Below are 14719 nucleotides of genomic sequence, written 5' to 3' on the forward strand. Positions count from 1 at the left end.
GGAGATTTTCTTCACCGAGACGAACCTGCAAGTCAGGCCGGGTCGCGGTTGAGGCAAGCCGCTAAAGTTGCCGCGGCGGGTCTGTCCCTCTATGGAACTTTTTTCCAAAAGTTCTCCAAACTTCTGGATCTTCTTCCATATGTTCTTTTAAAGTTCTTTTGAGGTCCACAGTTCACCCCAAGGTTCCAGAAGCTCTGAGATACTCCTTGAGGGTGTGCACTACAACTCCCAGAATGCACCTGGCGCAAACTCTGTTTTGGCCACTAGACAGTGGTCAGCTGGTTGGTTTCTTCAGGAGTTGCTGCAGGGGACTCTGGTTAGCGTGGTTTCACCTGTAGCAAACAGGGAGTCCCTCCTTGGACCAGTTGAAGCCAGGCAAAGTCCTTCTTGTGGTGAAGCCCAAGTGTGCAGCTGGTGCAGTCATCCAGAGTGCAGTGCCCAGGTTCAGGCCAGGGGTCCAGCAGGACAGTCCTTCTTCTTCTGTAGTTCTTCCTTGTTGGAATCTGATAGGGATCTGGTAGGGAACTGAGGTGTGGGTGCAGGTCTGCCAGTTTTGTCCTTGCTCCAGGGTGAAAAACAGGGGGGTCCTGGTTCTCCAATCAGGGGCAGGGTCCTTCCCCCTGTGATGACCACTTCCTGGGAAGTGTGGCAAAACTCAATCTCAGGGAGCAACATTCCTCAAAAATCCATCATGGCTGAAAGTGATTTTTGGAGGTTACATCTGGCTGAGCCCACCCACTGGTGTGGCTAAAACTCCAAAACACACCCCTCTCCTTCCCCCTTTAAGCTAATCAAGGGGGTACCTAATTGTCTGGGTTTGCAGGATGTGAGGGTATTACTGGGTTGCTTCAAATGTCCTTCCCTGCCTTTGAAGACCAGTTTGGCAGGCCTCCTCCCTTCCTGCTTCCCCATCTGCTGAGGGAAGATTTCCTCCCCCAGGCACATCTCTGTGTTGCGCCAGGCCACTTCACACCTCATCAAGGCAGCCTGGCCAGGCTGACAGAGGCTGGCCCATCAGAGCAAAGCAGCAAAAACACTGCAGGGCAGAAGTTGGCAACTTTTCAGGTAAAGTTGAAAACTCCTTTACCTGAACAAGGTATTTTAAATCCCACAACTGGAAGTTGTGTGATTTATTATAACAGTTAATTTGATACCAAACTTGTGGTATCTGTTACTTAAGGGGACTTTTAAAATTAAAATACAGTCTCCCCATTCTAGCCTTTGGAGGCCATTCACTACAATGAGGGAAAAATTAATGTGGCTGTTTTTTCTTCACCAGGGCTTATAAAACTATTTTTATAAGGTCCCTGCTTGTAGTTACATGGCACCCAGCCCGAGGGGCACACAGGGCACACCTTAGGGGTGACTGATATGTAACAATAAGGTAGTTTAAGGCTTTGGAACTACTTTTAATTCCAAAGTTGAACTTCCATGTAACTTTAATTTAAAAGCAGCCATCAAGGCAGGCCTGCCTTTAAAATTACACTGGCCACCTCAGCAGTGCACCTATGGGAGCACTACCAATGCTGGGGTCCCTAAACCTACATGCCCTACCATATACTAGGGAGTTATAGGTAGGTTGACTTAGCCAATTATAATTAGCCTACTTTGCATACTGATTTTACACAGAGCACAGGCGCTGGGACTGGTTAGCAGTACCCAGGGCACCATCAGAGTCAGGAAAACACTAGAAAAAAGTGAAAAATGGGGGCCAAAAGGTAGAGGGCCTCTGCAATCAGCCCTGTTTTCTCACATTGTAATATAGTTTTTGCTAGTTTGTTTTCTACCACACAATTGAACATAAACAATTTGCTACAGTTAGTTAACTCTGCCAGATTTCATGTTTCCTATGTGAAATAATCATTGATCACTAATGTGCGATCAGTGGATTGGGTTGTGCTCTGGATTTGTTGATATATTTCTTGTAAATCATGAGTTTTGTATTAGTAAAGGTTAGAGCTTTTGTTTAATTTAAAACTATAACATCCATCGATCTAAACCTTTTCTTCATTGGATTTCAGTGGATGTGTAATCCTATACAATGACAAGTTATATTTGTGCATTGTACGTTAACATGGGCAGAGTTTTTAATTTCATACATGGGTTTAAGTACACAATGCATGGCCACTTTGCAGAGCACTGTGGTTGCAATTTGATGATCAAAGTTAAAATGCATTTTCTTTTGCTACATGAGAGCAATATACAATGTGCAACGCTAGCAGTTATGCACAGTAAGTATCACTCAGATAACAAAAAAAGCTTGAAGAATTCAACTGCAAACCACGTTCGGTTCATGTGCTTGTTGCACACAGATGTGCAAAGTATGCCAATTATATTTCAACTGTTGACTATGTTTACTACAGGTGCATGGTACACACAGTGCAAGGCCATGGGCCATGCACAGTGGTGTACAGTCATATACTTTAAAGTAATTGTGTTAGATATACATTGCATGTACTGTACACTTTATGTGTGTGATTTGTGTGGAGAAAATAAGGTATAGTGCTAACTGACCATGTCCTGTGGTAAACATAGTGCAAAACCTACAGCTGTAACCTCTGCTACATATTCACTTTATACAGGAACAGGGCTTAGTTTGCTAGTCTCGGAGTCGGTTTATAACATTTCTCTTTGTAGGGTAAGCTCACATTGTGAACTATAGCAGTGATTTATGTGCATTGTCAACAGTAAAGCATGGCTCCATACTACCAGTAGGGAAGGGTTTGTTGTTGTGCCCTTTGCAAAGTAAAACCAGGGCATGGCTATCAACCAACTCATCTTCATATATTGTAAAGTGAAGGCCTGCAGCAGTGTCCTGTGCTTTTTATCAAATAGCACAATATGTGTCATATGTCCTGTGCAAACTACATATAGTATAAAGTACAGAACGTAAACTAAACTATTCAGATTGTTAAAAAAAGGCATCACAGGGTCCTTCTGTGATGACTTCCTAATGTCTGTCATAAAACAAACTTTAAAAATTCCATGAAAAGTATTCAGTTGAAGGAAAACTATAACATCACCAATTGCATCTTCAACAACACAGGCCATAAACAATGTCTTGGGAGGTGGAACTCAGGGTCCCTCTCCCATGCACTGCTGCTAGGCTCAGCTTCCTAGAGCATCCCTTCACTTTTGGTCTGACCTATGGCGGTATTAGTAAAACAAAGACAGTAAGAAGCATGGGTGTTTTTGGTTTGTTTGGCCATGCCGCACAATGACATCTGGTGCAGATGATTCACGGTGGGCTGTACTTGGCTCCAGGTGTGTAGCAGGCCCCGGAAAGCCTTCTAGCAATTTGGTGTGGAGCTACAAACTGACCATTTTTGCCCATTTGTTGAAAGCGCCAGTGGGCTGAACCACTGTTTTGCTGACTTGCTGGTTCCTGAAGGGCTTATTTGGCACTGGTGAGGCCCAGAGTTGAGGACTCAGGTGCATTCAAACTAGGACTAAACTAAGCAGTTAGTATGAAGCTAAAGACCTACTCTCACCCTTCCTCGCAGAGGTGGACTAGTTTTGTCAGTGGGAAAGGAGTTCTGATCCAACCTTCTCCAGCCGCAAGGAGTTGAGGCTGGAGGTGACTCTCAAAGAGTTTGTTATTTTTCTTTTGTTTCACTTCTTCAACTCCGGTGCAGTTTTCTGGGAGGTGCAATGTGATTCTCATTTGAATTTCACTTTGTTATGAAGCAGGTGGCAACTTCCTACATTGAATCTTCTACAGGAAGCAGTGGGGCTATAGTAGTGTTTAGACTGCAGCTTAGAGATTGTGTATCAATGAGGCCCCATCACTCTTGAGGGTCTCCTCATTATCAGAGTCACAGGAAAAAGCATGCCCATCTCCAGGAGTGTATCTTTGGGGTTATGCATCTCAGTGGAATATTGGGGGAAGGTTCTAAGTATGAGGTGTGCAGAAGTGGAACGTTAACCGCAGTTGCTACACGGTGCTGGGCTTTGATGGCAATAAACTGGATTTGTGATCACCTTTGAGTTGTACTTCCTTTTAGTGGCAACAAATAGCTCCTGTCCTGTTTCCTGTTGCTCCTTCAGCTGCAAGTGACTTAATGCTGCAGTGGTCAGTTGTTTCTGCTGCAACAGCAAGCTTTTCTTTGCCAGGATTTTCTGCAATTTGGTGGAAGACATCAGCAAGTGATTTGTGGTGTTGGGGTAACAGGTGTTAATTTTGGGGTAGCACTGTGTGCTCATCTGTTGGCAGTGCAAGCTTGTGGGCAAGGCCCACCGGCCATCAAAGCACATGGAGTGAGCTCATCAGTTGGTAGTGCAAGCTCATGAACAGGGCCTACCCAATGTCAAAACACACATATTGTTGCATGTGGAACACTGGCCTGGACCTGGCATCCATTGGGTGGTCTTCCCCAAACATTTTGTCTTCACCCCTCCTGTTTTCTGAATTTGTTTTTGTTGTAATTTGTTCCCAAGCAGCTATAAAAACAACATGTCTCACAACATTTTGGCGAACATGTTTGTGAATTGGGAAGCTTTCTATTTTGAAATATCCGGAATACGCTTCAGGTTCCTAGCATTGTACTACCTGCATAGTTGGATTCTGTACATTGGCCTGTTGGTGATAAGCTCTGCTTGCTATAAGTATTTTACAGGAATTCCTTATTGGCGGTCAAATTTAGGGCATCATTGTAGTGCTCATTTCCAAGAGTAGTATGTGCAGCAATTGACCCACAGTTACCCCAAGGTTAACTCAATGTATTTCCATTGAAACGTTTACGTCTCCTCCCTCATTTTTATCAGTTCCAGGCACCTCTCCATTAGATCAGCAGCAGAGGCATGAATCTTTTGAAGCCCATTTAGATGCAATTGATTTTGACACCTTTACTTCAAAGAAGAATAAAACATTGTTGGTTTTCAATTTTCGATGGGAAGGCAGAAGCATTTTGAAAGCAGTTCCATTAGAAATTGTTAATGTCCATACAAGTGGAGGTGAAATGCTCCGGGCACAGTTAATAAATACTCGCCTATCTTTAAAAGTTAGGAAAGAGATTCAACCTAAAAAAACAAACAGTTTTGTAGTGTCATAAGTTCTAACAATGCTCTCAATTTCCTGGAGAGTCCATTGATGATTTTGTTGCTGCTTTAAGGACAGTTGCAGCTACATGTAATTATCTGGAATTTAAAGATGAGATCATTTGTGACCAGCTTGTAGAAAGAATCAATAATAAAAAGATTCAGGATTATGGAAGGTCCTAGGGCCAGATGTAGGAAACTGTTTGCGACTGATTTAGAAAATGCCGAGTTTTGTGCAACACAAATCAATTATGTTTCAAATATGGGAAGAAGCAGCATTTTGCAGCATCATGTAGGTTTTTAGTGAGACAGAAAGCCTACACATCCCAGGTGGTAAAATTATTAGCGAATTTTGCCATCACTGAGGCTCAAAACAATGTTGTTTTAACGTTGTGTTCTCAGAACAAGGCTAGGGTGAAGTAGTTGAAATATTATTAATGGATGGATTGTGAAAAAGGAAACCTCCATCTTGTGACATCATTGTGAATAGCAAGTCTATCAAGTTCCTGGCAGATTCAGGGTCTCAGTTTAGGTCGATCAACAAAAATGAGTTCAGCAGGTTTGATGACATGCATTTGGAAGAATCTTGCATTAACATTTTTGCTGTGTTTTCATCATGATAAGCCATTCCTGCCGTTCTTTGCTAAGTGCAAACATGTGTATGTAATATTAATTTTATATAGAATGTTGTTTCAACCAATTTTGTTTAACTCATTATTATACTCTTTTTACATTGTTGATTGTTATTAAGTTGTTCTTGGAGAAGGGTTTCAACTTTTATTTTTATTGTGAAGGAAATGGTGTGTGTGTGGTTATGTGTCCATGTGGAACATTGGGGAAAGGTTCTAAGTATGGAATGTGCAGAAGTGGAATGTTAATTGAAGTTGCTGCCAGGGTCCGGTGATTGATGGCTTGCATTTGTGCTCCCTTTTAAGTTATACTTCCTTTTAGATGTCCTAGAAAAATCCATGCAAAAGAAAATTCTTTCCCAAAAATTAAGTTTAGTGTTTTCTGATATTGAAAAAGTGGGCAAGTTGCTAAAAGCTCCACAGGGATACCTTCCCTAGTTACCATAACTGATTCATAAAATAGTGCATTGGAACAACAATGGCAACCAAGGCAGCAATCCTCGATTCAAGCTGTTCAAATATTAAGCCTCGACTTCTGACAGAAGAGCCAATGGAAAAAAGTTATGAACTGAATACAGGAGACAAGCCTCACATCATCGAGCACCTTCACATTTTCCAATTTGAGAAAAGCTATCCCCCATTTGGAAAGCATCAGCACCCTGGCAGGAGCAATAATCAACCTGGGAGTGGAAAAGTGGAAGAGAGTACACAAGGTCCATGTAAGGGCCAGCACTCTGAGCAAAATATTCTTATTAATGTTTCCAACATATTCCCAACCTAAAGTTTTGCCCTTTGTGTGGTTGACTCCCAAAAACAGTGATGAATTGCTAGTGGCTCATTCTCATCATAAGACTTTAAATCAATTATTAGAACTAATCTTGCAAAAAATAAGAGACAAAAACATTTTACAATCACAAGAACTTTCTTCACTTCAGGATTATCTCACCAACACTGATGAAAGACTCTATCACCTTTCGGACAGGTTTAAAGTAGTAGAGCAAATAGCGTCAGATTATACCTACCAGTGGTGAACTATTATAGAACCTTTTTAGCTTGTATTTTGTTGCTGAACTTTAAGGCATATTTGTGTGTTTTTACTGGTTTTGAATCTTTCTGTTTGGGGCAGGGGAAGGTATGGTCTGATGGTATGTGTGGAGCATTTTCTCTGTAAGGAGGGAGCAGTAAGGTGGGGAGGGAGGACTTGAAGGGTGTTGGACCTGGCCCTTTTTGCTGAATTTTCCCGAACTTTTTGCCTTCCTCCTCCTGGGTACTTTATCACTGCTAACCACTGCTAAAGTGTATGTTCTATCTCCCCTACCCATGGTACAATTGGTTTACACCTGTTTGGCAATTTGATTTACTTGTAAGTCCCTTGTAAAGTGGTATACCATATAACCAGGGCCTGTAAATTAAATGCTACTAGTGGTCCTGCAGTACTGATTGTGCCACCCACAGAAGTAACTTTTCAAGCCTTTCTCAGGCCTGCCACTAAAGGGCCTCTGTGGGCAGTTTGCTGCCACAGTGATTTGGCATTTAAAACGACTTGCCAAACCTTAAACTCCCCTTTTATCACTCATAGGTCACCCTAAGGTTGGCCTTAGGTAGACCTGTGGGGGCAGGGTACTGTATAAGTAAAAGGTAGGACATTTACTTCTATGTTTTGCATGTCTTAGTAGTGACAAACAGCCTATTGTGTTGTTCACTACTGTGAAGCCTGCTCTTCTCATAGGTTAGCACTGGGAATTCCCTTATGCCCTTTTAAGTGGTAATTCCTGATCACAAAAGCGTAGGTTTGTCACGTTTGGTATGTTTAGAATGGTTGTGACAAATCCTACTTATTGGTGTAGGTGGTTTTTACATTCTCATCTTAGAAATGCCACTTCTAGAAAATAGGCATTTCTCTGTGCTTACAACTTCATGTGATTTGCAGCCTGTCTACAATGTACATCTTGCCTGGGTGACAGTTAAACGTTGTGCATACTTTTTAGACACAACACAGGAAGGGCTGGGTGTGACAGGGGATATATCTGCATTCATCTGCATACTGATAGTCTTCCAGGGCAGTGAGAGGGAGCGTTGGTTCACACTTACATGTCAGAAAGTTATGTCCAGCTCTCACACAAGGGGCTGATTTACTCCCTACTGATTGTCTGGAGCCAGGGCTGGGCTGGAATGGATTGTTGTGTACTTCGGAGGGTTTCTTGGAAGTAACGCCTTCATCAAAGACATTTTTGAGTAGAAGTACTGGGGTTCTGACACCATGTTTTCAGGCACCGCATGGGACTTGTAACCAGATGCTGCTGGCTCTTCGTTCTGCACATTGCAAGAGGACGTCTGTGCTGCAAGGAGAAATTGCCATGCTTGCTGCTTCCTTTGCTGCCTTGATGAGTTGGCCTGCTGCCTAATTCCTTCTTTTGTGCCCTATCAGTACTCTCCAAGGGCATGTTGGCTTGCACCCCCCATTTTTGCAATCTCAGAGGACCAAAATATTGCACCTAAGCACCTCTGCCATTGGACTCTATCCTCAGTGGGTCTGGAAGCAGGGTGCTTTAATGAGGAGCTGTCATTGATTGCTCCTTGCATGGGGACAAGCCCGTGGTGAGCGCTTCATTTACCTGAACAGCGCATATTGAGCACTTTGTGCTGCACATGTGCCAGCTGACTTGGTGCATGAAGTCCAGCTCAAGCACCCGATTGTCATCTGCAGGGATGTCAGCTCTGAGGGAAGCCCTGCGATGGTGGGTCCTCCTTGATGAGTTGCTCAGCAACCAGGGGTGGGCCAGGCACGAGAACTGTCATGAAGGCCCGCCCCTTAAACAGGGCTGTGTCCAGCCAGGGAGGAAAAGCTGGAACCCAAGAAACTCGGGCCCTGTTACCTAGGCCCACCTTCCAGGGTCCTCCCCAGCAGCACCAAGGGAGGGTGCCCTCCTCATTGGCAGTGACCCCTCGGTTCCATCCCCAAGCAGAGCACTCTGGGTGAGTAGGGCCAGAGTGGGGTTTGCACAGCTGTTCTACACTACCTTACTTGGGAGAATGTTTTCTTTCTAACCATAAGGACGCTACCCAGAGGCCACAGAGAGCTCCAGGCTCCCCAATGATTGGGGGGCATTGTTTCTTCCACGTGTTGGGGTGGAACCCCTGTGGGAGATATCGAAAGCGACATGGAACCACTGTGTGGATGCAAATGCCCCACTTGACTCCAGTCTCTTCGGAAGTCCACATAAAGGTACCATATATATTGTAATAGAAGCGCAGGTGCTCCAGTGTCTAGGGTTTCCTAACACCATCAAAATACTTTTATTGCCATTTAGGAGACTGTCTCTAAAAATACTGCTTTGCTTGGGGAAAAATCCTAGGAGTTACATGCATTTAATGTTATATTTATGCAATATTTACTTGCTGCATCAATGGGATATGTTAAAATTGCATGCCTGGGAAGGTACTGATGTGTTTCCTTTGATATGATGTATCTCCAAAAATTATATGTATGTTTGATGTTGATTTGACTTTGTTTCCTTCAGAAGAAGGTGTATTGTACTGTCTTTAAATGTGCATTTTTTGACACGCATACCTTCTTATAAGCTTGTGTGGAGTCTCTTTTTGTGGTGTATTCATTGTGTTACTATGCAAGTGTGTTGCACAAATGCTTTAACCATCATCTCTGATGATAAGCCTGACAGCTCTACACTAAGCTACCAGAGGGTGAGCACAGGTTATCTTTGTTGTTTAACCTACTTGCCCTGACTAGATTGGTGGGTTCTGCCTGGCTTAGGTGCATAGGATAGCCAACCAGAAACCCAATTCTAACAATGGGTCAAACATCGCAAAAAGGGTATCTTTACAAGGTTTTTAGGTTTGACAATTCTATTATTTGCACAATACTCTTGTTATTATACTGTCTGAGTCTATTCAGAATACATTGTGCAACGTCAATGGCTTGTCGAATACGCGCAAATATGGTTCACTTCTGTAATGTTTAAAAAAATCGGAATGTATTTTTTACCAGGAAACATATTTAAAATTAAATTAATCTGAATTGGTAATTCCTGGTTATTTTTTACATACACTCTACACCTCTTCAGACGCTGCTGTAAGTGAAGTAGCCATTTATTTCACTTGTGGTCTGCAATGAAAAATAGGGGATGTAGGGAATCCTAGTTTGTTTTAATGGAAAACAGGAGTTAGCTTAGCCTTTGGCTTTCAGACTTGTGCTTCTGTCACCTAGTAACTTTTACTTAGCTTGCTCAGTTTTGGCGCATTTATATAATGATATCTTTTAAAATGGCTGCCTTGTTATTAGTTAGGCCGATGTTTAAGTTTCATGTTATCAGTGCCACTCCGCTGAGGAGTCAATGTCAAGCGCCAAAGATAAACAAACTGCTGGTGTTCTTGTTAGGTACTTTCCCTCTTCACGTCTTCAAGGGAATTGTTTATATAAATTACCTTCCAAAGAATGGCTTGTTATCTACTGTTTGGGAGCAGACTGTAGTAATCACAGCAGTAAAGGATATACTTGAAGTAGGATTTACTATTATAACAAATGCCGCATCAGAACACAGGAACCTCCGCTCAACATCTCGCCACCACCAATTGTCATATTTTTACAATGCGTCACCCAGCGCAACCATTTCAAACGCTGTCTCTGCACGAGCCCAACAGAGACAGCGCGCAAAGCACAGAGAATATTACATTATCCTTTCCCTTTCATAACTACAAAATTAAACATTAAAGAAAAAAAAGTACAAAATGCAGAAAAATAAATAAAACTTACTTTCATTAATGCTTAAGACAGAAATTACAAAATACACCCAAGTGAGCAATACAGTGCAATCTAGGCCAACTGGGAAAAGATCAAAATTGACATGAATCTTAAGGATGCACTTTAAAACACATCACAGACAAAACACTTATTATACTAGATAAGGATCAATTAACACCACAAGTCATTGGCGATACCTAAGAGGTAGAGAGATTGATTGTTTACTCCTGCGAGGAACACCCTGAGCTTTAAGTAATGAGTTATATGATTGATCAATAGAAGTAGATCCATTAACATCCATATCATCAATATTACTCCCTACTGTCCCTTTAACTTGAACACTCTTGCCTTGTTCCACCAGTGTTTTTTGTCAACATGAATGGCATTTCCACAAACTTTGTAAACTACTTAAGGCTCACTATATTTTGAAAGCCCTTTTTATACAGAAACAGGAGTTTTTATACGCACATCACACACACTAAAAGGTTGATAAGTATCTTTTTTCCTAGAATCAAACCAATGTTTTTGGTATTCTTGTGAGCTCTCAACATTCCTACGCACCACCTCATCTAACCCTTCAATGACATCCATCTTCACCCATTTGTACATCCATCCTGGACAATTTTTTTTTTAGGGTTTCCTACCTCTTAACAACTCAAATGGGGACACCATAGTTGTGGAGTGTGGAGCGCTATGGTAAAACCATAACATAGGTACAGCATTTTGTACAACACAACCATTAGCAACAGCCCATTGTACACAGTTGTTTAAAACATGATTCATGCACTCAACAAGACCATTGGTTTGTGGGTGGTACAAGGAGCTTCTACAATGTGTAATTCCACCTGGTTTTAAAACACTTTGAAATTCAGAGCTGACAAATTGAACACCATTGTCTGGCACAATAGATGAAGGAAACCTCTCCCTAAAGTAAACATCCTTCAGAAAATCTACAATGATCTTGGAATTTGGTTCACTCATGAAATGTATTTCAGGCCACTTAGAATAATAGTCCATGACTACCACAGCATACCTATATGTAAAAGGTAGAATGTTAAAAAGGCCTACCAAATCAATTCATATTTTTTTCCCATGGTCCTGATGCATAATCAATGGGCTGCATGGGTGGATTCTAACCATGAACCTATTCTCAGAATTCTAACATTTGACACAATCATTCACTAAATCTTCAACAGACTTATCCATAGAAGGCCACCAGAACACCTCACTCAACCTGCGTTTGGTCAATGTTTTGTTTTTCCCAAATGGCCTTCGTGCGTTCCCTGTATCAGTTTGGTTCTCAAACTCTCTGTAGGTACTATTTCCTTACCATGCATGAGTATTCCATCTTCAATGGATAATTCATTAGAAACCTTAACATAAGTTTGAAAGTGGTAAGAAACATTCTTTTCTCTATGCCAGGCACCCCTCACATATTTCATCACTTGAAGCAAAACTTCATCTCTTGTCAATTCTTCTCTCCACTCTTTCTCACCAGTGGCACTCATTTTTTCCACATCAATCGAAGCAATGAAACAGCTCTCCTGTTCTTCATCCTCAATCATTTGTTTATCTGTCTCCTTAATCGGAAGCCTAGACAAATAATCTGCTCTACCATTTTTACTTCCTGGAACAAATGTAGTCATGAAGTCACATTGCAAAAGTTTAGCTGTTTATCTGGCAATACGAGGGGTTTGATCATTAATTTTGTCTCCTGAAAGAATAGCAATTAACGGACTATGGTCAGTAGGTAGTTCAATATGGCTACCCCAGACATAGGGGTGAAATCTTCTGATCACCCACCAACAAGCCAATAAATCTTTTTCAATAACAGCGAAATTAATTTCTGAGCCTCTTACTACTCTTGACGCATAACCTACAGTGTTTTCTACACCATCCTTACTTTGAGTAAGAAGAACACTCTTACCAAACCCACTCGCATCAACAGTGATAGCGCATTTGAGATTGGGATCATAGGGTTTAAAAATTTTAGATCCAGCCAATTGCGCTTTAATACACTCAAAGATAGCTTGACAGTTGTTATCCCACAAAAAGGGGACACTTCTTTTCAAAATGTTGGTTAAGGTTTGAATCTTGGATGCATAATGTTTTACGAATCTTGAATAAAATTTGCATAACCCTATGAAGGACTTTAATCCAACCTTGTCAACAGGTGCCTTAGCGTCCAGAATAGCACTTACCAATCCAGGTCTTGGCTCCACACCCTGCTCAGACACAACATGTCCCAAGAAACTGAAATTTCTCTCTCTTGAGTACCACATCTTTATCTTGTAATACTCTCAAAACCTGAAACAGTGTTCCATCATGTTCCTCTCTAGTGTCACCAAAAATGAATACATCATCTTGGAACACTACCACACTTTTGATGTCCTTCAATAAATTGTATATGACCCTCTGAAAAACTGGCAGGTGCCATACCAAAAGGCACCCTACAATACTGGTATGTTCTGATGGGAGACACAAATGCTGTAAAGTGTCTAGACAATGGGTCAAGAACGACTTGTTGGTAAGCTGATGCCAAATCCAATTTTGTGAACCATTTGGAACAACCAATCTTATTAAATTATTCTGAAATTGTGGGCAAAGGATGTGAATCTACCCATATGTTCTCATTGAAACTGCAGAGGTCCACACGAATACGCAGGTCCCCGTTTTTCTTCTTAGCTACAACCAAAGGTGAAAGCCATAACGCTGATTCAATGCGTTCAAACACACCCTTAGCACACAGCTCATTAAGCTCTTTCTCTAATTGCTCTCTGATACTAAAGGGCACAATCCTCAATTTGTGCTTCACAGGAATAGCATGATCCTTAACCCTGACTTGGTGAGTAAGGGGCATATTTATACTCCGTTTGCGCCGAATTTGCGTCGTTTTTTTCGACGCAAATTCGACGCAAAACTAACTCCATATTTATACTTTGGCGTTAGACGCGTCTAGCGCCAAAGTTCATGGAGTCAGCGTCATTTTTTGGCGTGAACACCTTCCTTGCGTTAATGAGATGCAAGGTAGGCGTTCCCGTCTTAAAAAATTACTCCCAGGCATGTGCGTGGTATTTATACTCCCGGGCAAAAATGACACCCGGGAGTGGGTGGGGCAAAAAACCCCGCATTTGCGCCTCTTTTTAACGCCTGGGTCAGGGCAGGCGTTAAGGGACCTGTGGGCTCAGAATGAACCCAGAGGTGCCCTCCCCTGCCCCCAGGGACACCCCCTGCCACCCTTGCCCACCCCAGGAGGACACCCAAGGATGGAGGGACCCATCCCAGGGAAGAAAAGGTAAGTTGTGGTAAGTATTTTTTTACATTTTTTTTGTGGCATAGGGGGGCCTGATTTGTGCCCCCCTACATGCCACTATGCCCAATGACCATGCCCAGGGGACAGAAGTCACCTGGGCATGGCCATTGGGCAAGGGGGCATGACTCCTGTCTTTGCTAAGACAGGAGTCATGTTAATGGCGTCTGGGCACCCAAAAAAAATGGCGCAAATCGGGTTAAGACGATTTTTTTGCCTCAGCCTGACTTGCCCCATTTTGGGACGCCCAAACGCCATTTTTCCCTACGCCGGCGCTGCCTGGTGTACGTCGTTTTTTTTCACGCACACCTGGCAGCGCCGGTCGGCTAACGCCGGCTAACGCCATTCAATAAATACGGCGCCCGCATGGCGCTTCAGAATGGCGTTAGCCGGCGCTAATTTTCTTGGCGCAAAACTGCGTTAGCGCAGTTTTGCGTCAAAAAGTATAAATATGGCCCTAAATCCCTTGATCGTGCCTAACTGTTCACCAAACAGATCAGGAAATTGATCAACAATATTCTCTGTGAAATCAGAAGACTCTACTACAGACACTTGTTCCTTCGTACCAGGTCTAAGAACCATCTTGAAGAGTCCTTGGTGAAACCATTCGAGAATGGACAGACCTTTGATCGCAAGATATACTTTCCCAAAGATTTTCCTGCCTTTGAATTCTAAGACATTTTCGAAAAATCCAACCAGGTCTATTCTACATCCTTCATAAGAAACTGGTCCTCTATCTGGGGGTTTAAGTGGTCTATTATCCCATAATTCATGAAACAGTTCTTGCGTATTCATGGTTATCCGTGCACCCGAGTCAACTAACAAATGTGCTTTCTTTTCACCTATACCCACTTCAATGTAAGGGTCAACACACAAAAACATATCACCAGCATCATCCACAACCATCACCATCTCTCTCAAATCTTTTTGAATTTTCTGAATATTGTCTAAGTCGTCACACACAGATTCTGAAACATTAGCTAC

Source organism: Pleurodeles waltl, chromosome 2_1, assembly GCF_031143425.1.
Source record: "Pleurodeles waltl isolate 20211129_DDA chromosome 2_1, aPleWal1.hap1.20221129, whole genome shotgun sequence".
In the NCBI taxonomy this organism is placed as follows: Eukaryota; Metazoa; Chordata; class Amphibia; order Caudata; family Salamandridae; genus Pleurodeles; species Pleurodeles waltl.